The sequence below is a fragment of the Microcebus murinus genome, chromosome 4 (genome assembly GCF_040939455.1).
Source record: "Microcebus murinus isolate Inina chromosome 4, M.murinus_Inina_mat1.0, whole genome shotgun sequence".
Classification (NCBI taxonomy): Eukaryota; Metazoa; Chordata; class Mammalia; order Primates; family Cheirogaleidae; genus Microcebus; species Microcebus murinus.
The window spans coordinates 14,059,092-14,077,276 of NC_134107.1; the positions used below are offsets into that span (position 1 = coordinate 14,059,092).

The 18,185-nt window shown below is 44.1% G+C and overlaps 1 protein-coding gene across 1 annotated transcript in view; it reads left to right on the forward strand.

Annotated features, from left to right (window-relative positions):
- The window catches only part of TMEM258 (transmembrane protein 258), a 108,124-nt gene that overhangs the window by 56,972 nt on the left and 32,967 nt on the right, over positions 1-18,185 (forward strand). The window lies entirely within an intron of this gene.

Consider the following 18,185-nt stretch of genomic DNA (forward strand, 5'->3'; position numbering starts at 1 on the left):
AGTCCTCACACTGACCTACATGATTCTACCTCTCTGCTGTCTCTCCAATTTCAGCTCTACCACTCTCTCCTTCACTTATTTCGCCCAAGCCATCCTGGGCTTCTCTTGGTCCTGTAAAGTTCCTCCCACCCTTGGCTTTTCCATGTGCTGTTGCCTCTACCCAAAGGCTCTCCCGACTCCCAGCTGACTCCTCCCCCTCTGTGGAGGTTAAAGCAACTCCATCTTGGATGCTAATCCGCCATGTTGACATGAATGCGGTGAAAAAGGAACACTTATACAGTGTTAGTAAGACTGTAAATTAGTACAACCTCTATGGAAAACAGTATGGAGATTCCTCAAAAAACTAAAAATAGGCCAACTGTTTGATCCAGCAATCCCACTACTGGGTATCTACTAGGAAAAGAAGTCATTATACCAAAAAGACACCTGCACTTGAATGTTTATCGCAGCACAATTCACAGTTGCAAAGATGTAAAAGACGAAGAATCAACCCACGTGCCCATCAATTGATGAGTGGATAAACAAAATGTATACACACACACACACACACACACACACACACACACACACACACACCATAGAGTACTACTCAGCTATAAAAGGGAATGAAATAATGGCATTTGTAGCAACTTGTATGGAACTGGAGAACGTTATCCTAAGTGCAGTATTTCAGGAATGGAAAAGCAAACAACACATGTTCTCACTAATAAGTGGGAGCTAAACAATGTGTACACATGATCATAAAGTGGTGTAAAGTGGCAGTGCTCAAACTTTTTGGCACCAGGGACTGATTTCATGGAAGACAATTTTTCCACGGGGGTAGGGTAGGGGTGGGGACAGAGGGAGAGCTCAGGCGGTGATGCACGACCCTGTTTTCCTAACAGGCCATGGCCCGGTACCTGGCTGTGGCCCAGGGGTTGGGGGCCACAGGTAAACGAAAAACTAAGAAGGTGGGAGGGTGGGAAGTAGAGAAGGAATAAAAACTTACATATCAGGTACAATGTACACTATTTTGGTGACAGGCACACTAAAAGTCCTGACTTCAGCATTATAAAATTCACCCCAAATAACAAGAACATTTGTACCCTTAATATTTTAAAATAAACATTATTTTTATACCTCCCTACTAGCATATGCACAGAAAAAGTTTGGAGAAACAGATATAGAAGCTCTTTCTGGGGATACTTTCACTCTCTGTTTTGTTAAAAGTTGTTAGGTTAAGCATGCATCATGCATATTGTCTTTGTAATAAAACAAAATGAAAGCAATAAAGAGTTTAATAAAGAATGCTGTTTGTTTCCCTCTGTAGGGCAAGTTATAACTTCTCTGACTCACAGATTCTTCATTTGTAAAACGGTTAACAATAATAGTGCCAACCTCAGAAGGTTGTCCGGAAAGTTGAATGAGGACATATATGAGAAAGCTTGAGCCCAGGGCTTAATGAATTCTCTCCCATCTCTCGTTTACTTCCTCTGTACCTGCAGTCTGTCTTCTTTCCTCCCTAAGATGTCTATCCCAGGCCTGAGGGAACGGCCAACTTGGTTCTCTGTCCAGGAACAGTTTGTCTTTCTCTCCCATGCTGCTGTTCAGTCTTGGCTCTCGTTTTACATTTATCAATGAAGGCAAGGTTGATTATTCTAGTAGCTGGTGGGCATTTCCTCTTTTCACACCAAGTCTCTCTCTGGACTGGCCCAAAATCTATGCACCTGGTTAGGGCTTGCTGATTTGCATGTGTTGCTTTAGGATGAATGGGCCAGGAGCTGGCCTTTGGGTTGTGGGAAACCTAAAATGGCAAATGAAGGGGGCTCTCCTCTCGGGCACCAGCACTCACCATAGTGGCCAAAGCTCTCCTCAAGCAGTTCATTCAGTTTCTTTGGAGAAGAATCCACCTGTGTTTTGGCTAGAGCTAAATGGCTGGTGTCTACCAGCACAGGAGTGAGGGTGGAGGCAGAGGGTGTGGGAGTGGGAGCCGCACGGGGGCGGGTGTTCAGCACAGAGACGTTCATGAATCCCAGCTGGCCCTCCTGTCTTACCCACCCTCTGCCCCAGCCTCCTCTCCGGGTTCTGCCTCTCCCGGTGCTCCTTTCTGCCTGTGGTTTTCTCCATCGAGACATTTCTCTCTACTTTCCACCTTCCAGAAATTCAATTAAATCCCTTATCCACTGATGGCCCATCCTGTTTTCCTCAGGATCATAAGTTTAGTTTTCTGGCTGGGTGCGGTGGCTCACGCCTGTAATCCTAGCACTCTGGGAGGCCTAGGTGGGCTGATTGCTCCAGGTCAGGAGTTCGAAACCAGCCTGAGCAAGAGCGAGACCCTGTCTCTACTATAAATAGAAAGAAATTAATTGGCCAACTAATACATATAGAAAAAATTAGGCGGGCATGGTGGCGCATGCCTGTAGTCCCAGCTACTCGGGAGGCTGAGGCAGGAGGATCACTTGAGCCCAGGAGTTTGAGGTTGCTGTGAGCTAGGCTGATGCCATGGCACTCACTCTTGCCTGGGCAACAAAGTGAGACTCTGTCTCAAAAAAAGAGAAAAGTTTAGTTTTCTGTTTCTTTTTTTAATGATAAGGGGGGGGTGATAAGAAAGACAAATGTGTTCAGTTTGCCGCACTTGCAAGGGAAGTCCAGGCGAACTTTACAAAAGGCTAACGTTCTTCCTTTTATTTGAAGGTTTTGATCCAAACCAAGTTCCAATGTCCCCAAAGAGGTCCCACGTGCTGGACATGACTGGACATTTGCGCCTTGCATCAGACAAGCGAAGGCTGCGAAACCCCTGGGGGCCGACAGAGCCATGGCGGTCTGTCCAGCGCCACGCAGTCTGGAGGTGCTGTGCGGCCACTGCTGGCTCACCCCTCGTGGAAACCTAGTGGAGGAGGTATTAAAACCCCATCTTAAAGATGAGTCGACTGCGGCTCAGGAAGGTGACTAAGTTGTGTGGAGGCAGTCACTGTACTCATTCGGTACAGAGTTATCAAGGGCCATCTGTGTGCCAGTCGCTGTGCTAGGTGTGGGGAAGCCGCGGTGAGCGGGACACAGTCCCTGCCCTCCTAGAGCCGCTGTTCTAGTTGGCAGACATGGACAATGAATGGACAAACAGTCAACATACCGGTAGAGTGTGTCAGGCGGCGAGAAATGCAGCAGGAGAGGAAGGGGAAGCCAGGATGGGGGGGGGCTCCTCATTTGCACGAGGGGGGCAGCCCCCCCGGAGGCGACGGCACAAGCCCACTCTTTGATGCAGGATAACAACAAAACAAGACTTCCAAAGGGTGTCAGCTCTAATTAAACGGAGACTGTGAAGCGGATCCTTAGACCGAAAGGACTGTGAGTATTTGGGGACCCTGTGCGTGGTTCTGTGGGAAGCTGACCTTCCCACCTCACAGAACTATACGAAGAAGATCCTGATTAGCGGACGAATCAACTCAGGCAAAGGGACCGAGGGAACTCTGTTCTGTTCTCTCCCATAAATTACAGAGTTTCCTACCGTTTGACATAAAGAGAGAAGAACTCTCTTGTCAAATTGTTTGACTACAACATGCCTTTAATATCTAAAATATAAACTTTTATGGGTTGAGAGATATCAGGGTTTGTAAAACAGGTTTTAAAATAACTATAAAAAAGCCATAAAACATTATGCTACCATTTATGTAAAGAATGGGACAAAGTATACACACACGTACATGCATGTATACACTCATATCCACAAACGTATGCTGTTGTAGACTGCAAAAAATGCCACAGATTCTTTTTCAATGTATCTTTACAGCTCTTTCCATCAAGATGTGGAGTCTGTTTCTTCACCCCTTGAATCAGGACTTAGCTGTATAAGGCTCATCAGCAAATATGATGAAAACAGAGGCTTGAAAAGTTTTTGCACATTGCGGTGTAACCTCTTTTACTGCTGGGAACTCTTCTGTCATCATGTGAATCTGGGCCAGTGGGCTGGCGATGGGTACCTGGCCATCGCCCCAGCTGGTATCAAGCCAACTCCCAGACATGCAAGGACCCCCAATCCTACCAGCCATGTCATTACCGCCGCCCTAGACCATCCAGCCCAGCTGAGCAAGCCCAGACTGGAACTGCTTTGCTGGCCCATAGAATCCCGAGCAAATAAAGATGCTTGTTGTTTTAAGTCACCAAGTTTCGAAGTGGCTTGTCCTGCAGCAGAAGCCAACACAGACACGCAGAGACTATCTCTGGAAAGATTTTCCTAACCGGTTGCATTGGCTGTCTGTGGGGAGGGAGGACTGGGTCAGAGCCAGGGACGAGAGGGAGGCTTTGCACTGTATTCTTTTTCGTATCTTTTGAATTTTAAATCATATGAATGAATCTGTTCTTAAAAAAAAAACTAAATGCAATTGCAAAATATTAAAGTTATAAAGCATGACTGATAGAGAAGATGGTTTTAGTTCATAAATTGAACTTTTTGTTATTACTTCAAAAATACAGTAAGGCCTCACTTAATGTCATTGATAAGTCCTTGGAAACTGCAACTTCTAGTGAAACGATGTATAAGGAAACCAATTTTCCCACAGGCTAATTGATATGAACAAGAGTTAAATTCCTATGGCATATTTCTGGCCACAAAAACACCACCGAACTTCTAAATAAAGACCAAAACACTTCTAATATTAAACACTGAAATAAATGTGAGCTGTACATATGTTTAAGAAAGATTAATAAAAACAAGTAAGATAGTAATTTTTTTTTTTTTTTTTTTTGAGACAGAGTCTCACTTTGTTGCCCAGGCTAGAGTGAGTGCCGTGGTGTCAGCCTAGCTCACAGCAACCTCAGACTCCTGGGCTCAAGCGATCCTACTGCCTCAGCCTCCCGAGTAGCTGGGACTACAGGCATGCGCCACCATGCCCGGCTAATTTTTTCTGTATGTATTAGTTGGCCAATTAATTTTCTTTCTATTTATAGTAGAGACGGGGTCTCGCTCTTGTTCAGGCTGGTTTTGAACTCCTGACCTTGAGCAATCCACCCGCCTCGGCCTCCCAGAGTGCTAGGATTACAGGCGTGAGCCATCGCGCCCGGCCTAAGATAGTAATTTATTCTGTGATTCCAGTTCAGGTTCATGGGTGGCCAGAGCCTATCCCAGCAACCCAGGGCATGAGGTGGGTGCAACCCTGGACAGGACACCACCCGTCTCACCACACCCACACCCATGCCCACTCCCACTCAGACTGGGACTGCGTAGACATGCCAGTTCACCCACGTGCGCATCTCTGGGATGTGGGAGGAAACTGGAATTCCTGGAGAAAACCCATGCGGACATGGGGAGGACGTGGGCATCGCCAGGAATTGATTTTTTTCTCCCCCATGTTATAACGAAACGTTATGTGAGGACCTGCTATAACTGAACTGAAAATGCACATACAGGGCTTTCTGTCTTCTTTTCCTTTCTGAGATAGACCTAAGACCTTCGTCCTCCAACAGGACGAAAGCGTCAGTGCACTCACTGCCCGGCGTCTGAGACCACAGCCCAGTCCCCTGTCCCCTCTGCAGCGGTTTAATGTAAGTGCTTCTGATGGTTTCTAAGCCTGCAACGCCGTGAAGCATTGTTCCGTCCACGTCTTGCCACGGCTGTCACCCCGAGCTCCGGGTCCCTTCCCCAGTGGCGCACTGCCTCCCCTCTGGGGACCAAGGGGGAGAGCAGCGGGATCCGAGCTGTGCTGGCTGCTCGTGATTAAACTTGCATTGGCTTTGAAAAAGGGACGAATTTGTTCCCTCACTAAATTCAAGGAGAGGTTGGACAACCTAACTGCGGGGAAACGTGGGGATGGTGGAGGCGTTGGGAACTGGATCCGGGGACTTGAATGCTGCCGGGTTTTTCTCTGTTTCTCTCTGAGGTCACCCAGTTCTCTCACCCTGAGGCCAGTTTCTGGTGGGCAGATGTCGAAGACCACCGAGTCTTGGACAGATGGCTCGCTGCGTTGGGATGTGACGCCTCCGTCTCTGAGGTGCAGGCTCACAGGAGGGGTGGGGGGCACACTGACCTGACACTCCCTGCTTGGGGCAAGTCCCCAGGCCTGGACGAATCAGCTGTGGCCTGGAGACTGACCTCCCTGGAGACCAGTCTACACTCTAGAGCAGGGTAAGGAGCCATTTCCAGAAGAGGAGAAAGATGCTTCTAGAAGAAAAGAGAGTGCTAGGCAGATCTGAGGGCAGAAAAAAAATACCAGTTTTGAGTCAAGACAGGCCTGGGTCAGTGTCCTGGTGTCACCACGCCACAGTGTGACTTTTGACAGGTTATTTCATCTTTCCAAGCCTCATTTTTATCATGTGCAATACGTAGCCCGTGTGGTTGCCTTAAGTATTAACAATAATATGCCTGGCATATAGCAGGGGCTTCAGCGCCGGTAGCTGTACTTCCCGGCTTTGCTCAGGTCCAGCCCTGAATGGATCTACTGGGCTTTTCTGCAACACAAAACTACTTGTGCATAAAGTCTCAGAATATGAGGGTTGGAAGATACCTCAGATATCATTTCATCAGTCCCAAGTGCTGGTCCACAAACTGGTACCAGATATGATAGAGTTTTTGACAGTTAATGGGAAAATGAGAAAAATAAAAGAAAAATGTAGAATTTTTCATGAAATTAAGGGTATTCAATTTAAACATTTGCCTTTTATTAAAAAATTACGTGCTTGGCCGGGCGCTGTGGCTCACGCCTGTAATCCTAGCTCTTGGGAGGCCGAGGCGGGCGGATTGCTCAAGGTCAGGAGTTCAAAACCAGCCTGAGCAAGAGTGAGACCCCGTCTCTACTATAAATAGAAAGAAATTAATTGGCCAACTGATATATATATAAAAAATTAGCCGGGCATGGTGGCACATGCCTGTAGTCCCAGCTACTCGGGAGGCTGAGGCAGAAGGATCACTCAAGCCCAGGAGTTTGAGGTTGCTGTGAGCTAGACTGACGCCACGGCACTCACTCTAGTCTGGGCAACAAAGCGAGACTCTGTCTCAAAAAAAAAAAAAAAAAAAAAAATTACGTGCTAATTTCTTTGTACTGTTTTTTATAATGAAATGATGATAATAGGTGGTAGAGTTTTAAAAATGTTTATTTGAGGCTGGACGCATTGGCTCATGCCTGTAATCCTAGCACTTTGGGAGGCCAAGGCGGGAGGATCACTTGAGGTTGTTGAGACCGGCCTGAGCAACAGAGTTAGATCCCATTTGTACAAAAAATAGAAAAATTAGCAAGGCATGGTGGTGCTTGCCTGTGGTCCCAGCTACTTGGGAGACTGAGGCAGGAGGATCCCTTGAGCCCAGGAGTTTGAGGTTGCTGTGAGCTATGATGACACCACTGCCCTCACGCCTGGGCAACAGAGCAAGCTCCTCAAAAAAAAAAAAAAAACCCACGCAAAAAACAAATTACAAAAAAAGTTTATTTGACAAAATGTAAAATTGACAACCTTACACTGATTTACATTTTTACTTCCCAAGGAGAACCCCAAATGAGCAAGAACCACTGATACAGCCCATTTCTTCATTTTCAAGTAGAAAAACAAAATCAAGCCCTAGCATGATTATATGACTTGCTCAAAGCCCTAGAATTAGAAAGTAGATACTACAGAGATTGACTCAAGGTAGGATTACATCTGATAGAACAGGTGATTTTCTATTTTTAAGGTCTCTTTAATTATTTTTTTTTTTTTTGAGACAGAGTCTCGCTTTGTTTTCCAGGCTAGAGTGAGTGCCGTGGCGTCAGCCTAGCTCACAGCAACCTCAAACTCCTGGGCTCAAGCGATCCTCCTGCCTCAGCCTCCCGAGTAGCTGGGACTACAGGCATGCGCCACCATGCCCGGCTAATTTTTTTTATATATATATCAGTTGGCCAATTAATTTCTTTCTATTTATAGTAGAGACGGGGTCTCGCTCTTGCTCAGGCTGGTTTTGAACTCCTGACCTTGAGCAATCCGCCCGCCTCGGCCTCCCAAGAGCTAGGATTACAGGCGTGAGCCACAGCGCCCGGCCTCTTTAATTATTTTTTAAAAGACTTTATTCTTTAGAGCAGTTTTAGGTTCACAGCAAACCTGGGCAGAAAGTACAGAGCCCCCACACGCCCCCAGCCCCCGCACGTGCATAGCCGCCCCCACGACCAACAGCAGACACCAGAGTGGCATGTTTGCTACAACTGATGACCCTGTATCGGTGCGTCACTATCACCCAGAGCCCACAGTCTACATCCAGGTTCCTTCTCGGGCTGTGCATTCTATGGGGTTTGACAAATGCACAATGGCATTATCCTCCAGTAAGCACCATACAGCGTAGTTTCGCTGCCCTAAAAATCCTCCGTGCCCCGCCTGTTCATCCCTCTCTCCCTGCCCCCAAACCTTGGCAACCACTGGTCCCTTCAGTCACCACAGTTTTGCCTTTTCCAGAATGTCATAGAGTTGGAATGATACAGTATGTAGCCTTTTCAGATTGGCTTCTTTCGCTTAGTAACATGCATTTAAGGTTCCTCCAAGTCTTTTTGTGGCTTGCTAGCTCCTTTCTTTGTAGAGCTGAATGGCAGTCCACTGTAGAGATACATCGCGGGTTGTTCGTTCACCTACAGAAGGACATCTTAGTTGCTTCCAGTTTTTGGCAATTATGAATACGGCTACTGTAATCATTCGTTGTAGGTTTCTGTGTGGTTGTACATTTTCAACTCAGTTGGGAAAATGCCTGGGAGTACAATTGCTGGATCATATGGTAAGATCTTGTTTAGCTTGGTAGGAAACTGTCAAACTGTCTTTCAAAGTGGCTGTACCATTTTGCATTCCCACCAGTAACAGATAAGAGTTCCTGTTCGATATTCTTGCCAGCATTTGGCATCGGCTGTGCTTTGGATTTTTGCCATTCTAATAGAGGTATAGTGGTATCTCGTTATAATTTGCAATTCTCTAGTGGCATAATGACGTTGAACATCCTTTCATGTTTACTTGCTATCTTTACATCTTCTTTGGTGAGGTGTCCAAGTCTTCTGCCCATTTTTTAATTGGGTTGTTAATTGTCTCATTGTCGAGTTTTAAGAGTTCTTTGTAGGCTAGGCGTGGTGGCTTATGCCTGTAATCCTAGCACTTTAGGAGGCTGAGGCAGGAAGATCGCTTGAGCCCAGGGAGTTTGAGCTTGCAGTGAGCTATGATGATGCCACTGCACTCTTTAGCCTTGGCTGGGCAACAGAGCAAGACTGTCTCAAAAAAAAAAAAAAAAGAGTTCTCTGTATATTTTAGATAAAGTCCTTTATCAGATATGTCTTTTGCAAATATTTTCTCCTACTCTATGGCTTGCCTCCTCATTCTCTTGACAGTGTGTTTCACAGAGCAGAAGTTTTTAATTTTAATGAAGTCCAGCTAATCAACTATTTCTTTCAAGGATCATGCCTTTGGTGTTGTGTTAAAAAGTCACCACCAAACCCAAGGTCATAGGTTATCTTCTAGGAGTTTTACGGTGTGTTTTATTAAATTTAGGTCTATGATCCATTTTGAGTTGATTTTTCAGAAGGGAGTAAGGTCTGTGTATACATTCATTTTTTTTTGAGACAGAGTCTCATTCTGTTGCCCAGGCTAGAGTGAGTGCCATGGCATCAGCCTAGCTCATGGCAACCTCAAACTCCTGGGCTCAAGCAATCCTCCTGCCTCAGCCTCCTGAGTAGCTGGGACTATAAGCATGAATCACCATGCTCATCTAATTTTATATATATATATATATATATATATATATATATATATATATATATATCTAATATAACAAACCTTGCTTCAAATATATATATTTTTAGTTGGCCAATTAATTTCTTTCTGTTTTTGGTAGAGACGGGGTCTTGCTCTTGCTCAGGCTGGTTTCAAACTCCTGACCTTGAGCGATCTGCCCGCCTCGGCCTCCCAGAGTACATTCAATTTTTTCATGTGGTTGTCCAGTGGTTCCAGCCATTTGTTGAAAAAAACTATTTTTTTCTCTATTGTATTGTCTTTGTTCCTTTGTCAAAGACCAGTTGACTATATTTGTGTGGGTCCATTTCTGGGCTCTATAATCTGTTCCATGGATCTATTTGTCTATTCTTTTGCCAGAGCCATACTATCTTGATTACTGTAGCTTTATAGTAAGTCTTGAAATCAGGTTGTCATTATTTTATTTTATTTTATTTTATTTTATTTTATTTTATTTTATTTTTTTGAGACAGTCTTGCTTTGTTGCCCAGGCTAGAGTGAGTGCCATGGCGTCAGCCTAGCTCACAGCAACCTCAAACTCCTGGGCTCAAGCAATCCTGCTGCCTCAGCCTCCCGAGTAGCTGGGACTACAGGCATGCGCCACCATGCCTGGCTAATTTTTTCTATATATATTAGTTGGCCAGTTAATTTCTTTCTAGTTATAGTAGAGACAGGGTCTTGCTCTTGCTCAGGCTGGTTTCGAACTCCTGACCTTGAGCAATCTGCCTGCCTCGGCCTCCCAGAGTGCTAGGATTGCAGGTGTGAGCCACCTCGCCCGGCCAGGTTGTCATTATTTTATTAGTAGAAGATGTTCATTTCGAAAATCAGAAAATACAGACAAGCTAAAGCATTAAAATATGCTCTTTTTGCTCACCCAGAAACAGCTACCTTTACTACTGCTGTGTATGTTCTTCAAGATTCCTGTGTGTGTATGTGAACATACGTGTAAGTGGAACGGCCCCTGGTCTCATGGAGCTCCCAGGGTGGAGAGGAAGCAGCCAACACATAACACAAGACAGGGAGTTAAGTGCCAAGAGGGCTAAGCGTTACGAACAGTCCTACGAGAGGCAAGAAGGGTGTGTGGGAAGGAGACTGAGTGGGGATGGTAGAAGTGTTCCTGGAAGGAAGAAGAGATTACTGCAGGCTCAGCAGTCAGAGAGACCTTGGTGGTTTTGAGAATGTGAAACAAGTTCAGCAGGTCTGGAACATAGAAACAGCCAAGGGTTGGGGAAGTGGAAGGAAGAGTTTCAGGCAAGAAGAGTGAGAGACAAGGCTGTGGCACAAGCAAGCACAGACTGCAAGGGCCCTGCAAGCTGTGTTAGGGGTTAGACTTTTATCTTAAAATCTGCGAGAAGCCAGGAGACTGACTGGCTACAGGTGGAAAAGGAACTAGAAGGTGACAAGACTGGAAGTAGGAGGTAATCCTCTCATTCATTCAACAAATATTTATTGAAAACATACTATATGCCAAGCACTGTTCTAAGTGTTGGAAGCACAACTGTGCAAAAAAAAGAGTAAATTATTGGCCAGTGCAGTAGCTCACACCACTCCCAGTACTTTGGGAGCCCAAGGTGGGAGGATCGCTTGAGGCCAGGAGTTCAAGACCAGCCTGGGCAACGCAGCAAGAACCTGTATCTACAAAAAATTAAAAAGTTAGCTGGATGTGGTGGCATGCACCTGTAATCCTAGTTACTTGGGAGGCTGAAACAGGAGGATTCTTGAGCCCAGGAGTTCAGGGCCGCAGTGAGCTACAATGATGCCACTGTACTCCAGCCTAGGCAACAGAACAAGACCCTGTCTCTATTTAAAAGAGAGAGAGAGAGAAAGAAGAAAAGGAAAGAAAGGAAAGAAAAAAAACTAAACAGAAAAAGTTCTTGCTCCTATAGTGCTTATATTTTGGTGAGGGAGACAGATAAAAACAAAAAATTTCAGAAAGTGGTCAGTGTGCTGTCAAGAAACAAAAACAGGGTAAGAGAAACAGATAGAGGGCAGGAAGAAATGGAGTGGCACAGGGAGATAGGTTATGGGGAATATTAAAGACCTGGGAGCGAAGATGTAGCTCCTCTCCCACAGATGAAGATACAGTCTTGCCAGCGCTGAGTACAGTGAAGAACTAGCAGATCCCAATATTTATAAAGCTGCCCTTAAATGGAAGCACACAGTCTGTTAGTGTAGTTCTTCTCACTTGGTGACGTAAGTCGGATTTTAAAAAAGCAGTGATGTGGCAAGAATCTGGTTTCCTTCTCAATTCTGGCAAGGCTGACCCTTCTCGTGCAAAGGGACCAGAAAGCAAGGCGAAAGCTGACACAGATATGCAGCTTTGCCCCGTAGCCATATCACTCCCTGCAAGTCCCGTGCCATTGGTTACATAAACTAGGAACGTGCAACAGAAGTGCATGTCTTCGTGTTTGTGTGTGTGGTGCCTCTTCTCGCCAACCTCTAATCTGAAGCCCTGCAGGAAGGCAAGGAAGGCCTCTCTGCGACAAGGACATTTATTTGAGCTAAGAACTAAATGATGATGAGGAGGCAGACTTCTAAAGATCTAAAACAAAAGCATTCCACAAAGACAGAACAAGAGCACTGGGAATTTGGCGTTTTCGAAACACAGAAAAGGGTATGGCCAGAGGAGGTAGTAGGGACTGAGGGGGACCAGTAGAAATGAAGTTTGAGAGGAGGCAGTGGCCAGATTACTCAAGATCTAGAAGGTATCTTAAAAGTGCAAAGCATTTTTAAGCACATTGAAAAACCACTGGAAGGTTTTAAGCAGGGGAGAGAAATGATCTGACATATATATATTTTTTAAAAAGATTACTTTGGTTTATTTGTTAAAAAAAAAAAAAGAATTGTTGAGATGGCCAATACTATGATTCAGAAAATTAAAAAAAACTTAAAAGATGAAAAAAAAAAAAGAAAAAGGTTTGTGAAGGGGCAAGAATGGAAACAGGCAGCCCAGCTGGGAGACTACTGCAATAGTGTAGGCAAAAGAGTGAAGTTGCTTCAATGAGGTGCGAAAGTGATGGAGAGAAGTGGATAAATTCAGAAGCTCTTTTGTAGGAATCAAGATGAGTTCCTAATGAACTGGACATGCAGAGGCAGAGGTGACGGTGGTAATGGCGGAATGGAGTGACAGTAGATGTGGGGATGAAAACATTTTAAATTCCATTTTTAACATTAGGTTTGAAACATCTATTAGGAATTGGCATGGAGCTGTCAAATAGATTTCAGTATAGAGGCTTTGGATATCTCTCGTTAAAATAGATCCCTATGCTTGACTAAGCTGAGAACAAAAATAAATAAATAAAATAAAATAGATCCCTAAATATTGGAGTATTTGCCTAGAAAGGAAATTATAAAAATATTATATTTAAAGAAAAATAAATAGAAGAAAAAGAAAATAGATCCCTAAATATTTCATATATTTGGTGCTACTGTAACATGTGTGTTTTTTTTTGTTTTATTTTGGTTTTTTTTGAGACAGAGTCTCACTCTGTTGTCCCGGCTAGAGTGCCGTGGTGTCAGCCTAGCTCACAGCAACCTCAAACTCCTGGGCTCAAGCCATCCTCCTGCCTCAGCCTCCTGAGTAGCTGCAACTACAGGCATATGCCACCATGTCTGGCTAATTTTTTCTATATATTTTTAGTTGGCCAATTAATTTCTTTCTATTTTTAGTAGAGACGGGGGTCTCACTCTTGCTCAGGCTGGTCTTGAACGCCTGACCTTGAGCAATCTGCCCGCCTCAGCCTCCCAGAATGCTAGGATTACAGGCATGAGCCATTGTGCCCAGCCAACATTTGGTTTTAAATTTCCTTTTCTATTTGTTCACAATTGCTAGTGAAGAGAGGTATAATCAATTTTTATATATAGACCTCGTATTTTGTGATCTTGCTAAATTCAGTTAGTTCTAGTTGCATTTTTGCTTTGTAGATTCCATAGTTTTCTACATACACATCATGTTTTTTGTGAATAATGAGCTACATGTCTTCCTTTGCAATTTGTATGTATTTTATTTCTTTTTCTTGCTTTATGAAACTGGCTAGGACATCCATTAGAAAGTTGACTAGAAGTAGCAAAAACAGACATTTTTGACCTCCGCTCTATAATAGAAAGAGGTTAGTCATTCACCATTAAGTATGGCATTAGCTGTAGGTTTTTTATGGATGCCTTTACCAGATTAAAGAAGTTCTCTCTTCTATTCTTAGGTTGCTGGGAGTTTTTATCGTGAAGGGTGGTGAATTTTGTCAAATGCTTCTCCTACATTTATGGTGAAATGATCATATGTTTTTTCTCCTTTATTCTGTTAATGTGGTGAATAGCATAGATTGATCTTCAAATGTTTTTTCTCCTCCACTCTTTCTCTCCTCTCATTCTGAGGCTGTAATCATATGCACCTTAGCACACTTGATATCGTCTAACGATCAGTGTTCTTTTTTCCAGCCCTTTTTTCCTCTATAAATCCTTACTCATATTTATAATAGCTATTTAAAATTTCTTATCTGTGCTTTCTAACATCTGTCATCTATAGGTCAATTTCTATTGTTTTTTTTTTTTTTAACCTGGTTATGGGTCACATTTTTCTGATTTTTTCCCCCGTCTAGCAGTTTTAAATTTCATGCCAGACACCGTCAATGCTAAATTTTTTGTTTCAGGATTTTCTTGCCTTCCTTTAAGGACAGCTGTGTCTTGTTCTGGCAGATGGTAAAATTTCCTGGCAGATAAGCTTGATTCTTTCGAGGTTCATTTTCGAGCTTTATTGGAAAGGACTATAGTGGCACGGTCTAGGGCTGGAGTAGCCCTACTGCTAATGCACGGCTCTCCTGGGGCCTCAACTGAATGCTCAGAGTATTTCCCGAGGTGGCTTCATTCCGGCTAAGGGGAACTCCTACGTCTCCCAGCATCGTGAGCCCCAGGAGCTGTGCTGTGCGAGGCCTGTGGAGTCTCGCCCTGAACATACTTAAGTCTTTCGTATTGTGCCAGAGACTTAAGGGGACACCTAGGCAGATTTCTGGAGCTCTCACTCGGCGTGTCCTCCTCTCGAGGACACGGGCCCACAAATCCCAGCTGCCTCCGCAGCTTCAAGTGATGATCTGTGCCGTGTTCTGCTTGGATGCCACCTCACTGCACGGCAGAAAGCCAGGCAGATGCTGGCTCACTGCGTGATTCCTCTTCCTTGGGGCTCACAGTCCGTAGTGCGTATTGTACAATGTCCCAAAATAGCCGCTTCATGTTTTGTCCGGTTTCACAGGTGTTTACGGTGGGATGGTCGTTAACAGTGTAGAATTTCTAATACCGTATTTATGAAACTTGTCCCCTAATCGGATGGACATTGAAGTTGTTCTAAATGATGGTACAGCATAATGATTACGTGTGCATCTCTGGGTTAAGTGCTTAGCTCTGTCACTTACTGGCTGTGGGTCCTTAGGCAAGTTGCCAGCTGTTTTCCTCACACACAAAATGGGTATAATGGTAATAACCATTTCACAGAGTTTCTCTGTGATGTACCTGAGATACTGGATGCGAAATGCTCAGAACAATTCCTGGAACATGGGGAGTACTCAAAAATGTTATCTATTATTCTTACTGTTACAAACAATGCAGCAGTGAACATTCTGGAACATATTTATTTGCATTCTTGTGTATATTTCTAGAATTCCTGGATCAATGACTATATGCCTTCTATAACTTGACAGATATTGCCAAATGTTCTCTTTTTTTCAGTCCTGATATTTTAATATACATACTAGAAATTCAGAGGGTTTTTTGGTCTTGTTTTCATTTTAGTCACAGGGTCTCACTCTGTCACCCAGGCTGGAATGCAGTGGTGTCATCATAGCTCACTGCAACCTCAAACTCCTGGGCTCAAGTGATCCTCCTGCCTAAGCCTTAAAGTAGCTAGTACTACAAGCATGCACCACCACACCTGCCTAATTAAAAAAATTTTTTTTTTAGAGACAGAATCTTGCTATGTTGCCCAGGCTGGTCTCAAACTCCTGGCCTATAGCAATCCTCCTGCTTTGGCCTCCCAAATGGAAATTCAGTTTTTATGCTTTTATGCAATTTGCAACCAATTATTTTATGTTAACAGATAAGGTAAATAGTTCACTGATTTTCCTAGATAGATACACTGCACTTCAATGGTTTACTATAGACTCCATAGTAATTTCCTGGGCTTCTGAACTTGCAGAAAAATATACCTAATACACAGATTTCTAAAACAGTAAGCTTTTTCCCAGATTGTTAATCTTGAACCTCTTATGTATGTTCCAGAAAGAAAAGACTGGGAAAATATATACTTCATTACAAACTGGGGAAACAGGATTCTGATAGATCAATTAAAGGCCATAAATTCCCTTTCACCTTCCTTGAGCATCCTCCAGAGCTCAATTTATTGCTATTATATTCCCACCCAGCAACCACTAAACTTCAGAATCTGTGGGCAAAACTGGAAAGGAGAAAACACTTCTTTGGTTGTTTAAAAAACTTTAGCTACAGAACATTTATGTCAATTCCTTTAAAATTCATCATATTTAAACATTTGCCTCGTTCTTTAGCTAATGAACCCATGCCTTGTAAAGGCAACAGCTGGAGAAGTAAGATATAAATTTTGTCTGATGATGAAATGTGGTTCTCTCCTTCCTGTTTGGCTAACTGGTGTTAAGACCCAGCGGCAGTCAATGCGAAAGAGAGGCAGCTGTGGGTACATGTGTACACACCAGCGAGACCCAGGGCAGTCAACCAACTGGCTGTTTTGACGACATCACTCCCACCGCAATTGATCTGACTGAATTAATCGGTTAAGTTTTAATCTATGATGAAATTAGGGAATTGGAAAGCATTTTAGGGATAATCTACTTACAAAATTCTACGCCAACTAATAAATATACTGAGTCTAGACAAACTGAAACAAAGATTGCCAGATAATTTCTAAATACACTGTGCTAATTCACCCTTTCGTGACCTGTTTTGTGGACTTTTGCCAAACCCAAGAGATAAGGTGAAACCTCTACTTGCCAATCTTATAGGTGAAAATGCAGTCCCTCTTTCTTCAAATTATGAGACAGAGTTTGAGTGTCCTTTTATGTCTATTGGCTCTTTGTGCATTTTTTATCATGACCTCTTATTGGCATCACTCATTTTCATTTATTTCCATCTCATCGATTTTATTGATTTTATTCATTCATTCAACTCATTGTATTGATAGGGATACATCAATGAACAAGACAAAGCCCCTCCCTCACAAACGGAGGGGGACAGAGAATAAAAATGCAGACAATGAAAACAAAGTAATTACAAATCCTGTAAGAAGAAAACAAAGGGGCTGTTAAAATCAAGAGTAAACAACAGGCTCACGCCTGTAATCCTAGCACTCTGGGAGGCCGAGGTGGGCAGATTGCTCCAGGTCAGGAGTTCGAAACCAGCCTGAGCAAGAGCGAGACCCCGTCTCTACTATAAATAGAAAGAAATTAATTGGCCAACTAAGATATATAGAAAACATTAGCTGGGCATGGTGGCGCATGCCTGTGGTCCCAGCTACTCGGGAGGCTGAGGCAGGAGGATTGCTTGAGCCCAGGAGTTTGAGGTTGCTGTGAGCTAGGCTGATGCCATGGCACTCACTCTAGCCTGGGTAACAAAGGGAGACTCTGTCTCAAAAAAAAAAAAAAAAAAAAAAGAGTAAACAACAGTGGAGAGAACGGGAGTGGGGGGGGGAGCACCTTCCTTAGAAAGAGTCGTCATGTAAGGCGCATTTGGGAAACCGGAATTTAGGCTGGAAACGGGTGGTTGAGGAGGAGACAGACCAGTGAAGCTCAGGAGATCATGTTTTAGGCAGAAGGAACAGCCACATGCAAAAGTCTAATTCAGGACTGGGTTTAGCATGTTTTGGGAACAGAAAGGCCACCGTGGCTACAGTGTTTGGCGAGGGGAAGAGGGCCACCTGATGAGAACTGGAGAGGTAGGCAAGCGCCATGGGAATATGAGTTTTATTTCAAGTGCAGTGAGAAACCAATGATGTACTTTAAGCAGGAAAGTGACATGATCTTAAATTCTAAAAGCCCACTCTAGCTGCTCTGTAGGGAATGAAGAGGAGCAAGTCAAGTGTAGACAAAAGCAGGGAGGCGAGTTAGACTACTGCAGGAATCACAGCAAGGGACGCTAGCTTGAGGCACTGGAGATTGAGGGAATTGAAGACATTTGTGTTTCGAAGGTGGGACTGGCAGGACTTCCTAATGAATCACCGAGAGTGAAGTTTCCAAAATGACTCCCGGGTCTCTGGCTTATCCTACTGAGTAAGCAGAGTGTCTGTGACAGGCCGGACAGCGCAGGGGGAGTAGGTAGAAGGTGAAGTGGAAAGTTCAGGCTGGGACACGACAGTGTGGACATGGTGGTAAGACAGATGCGAACGGCAAGCAGGCAGGGCATGCGCAAATCAGAAGCTCCAAAGGGCAGTCTGGACTACATAGATAAACGTCATGGCATGCCTGTAATCCCAGCAC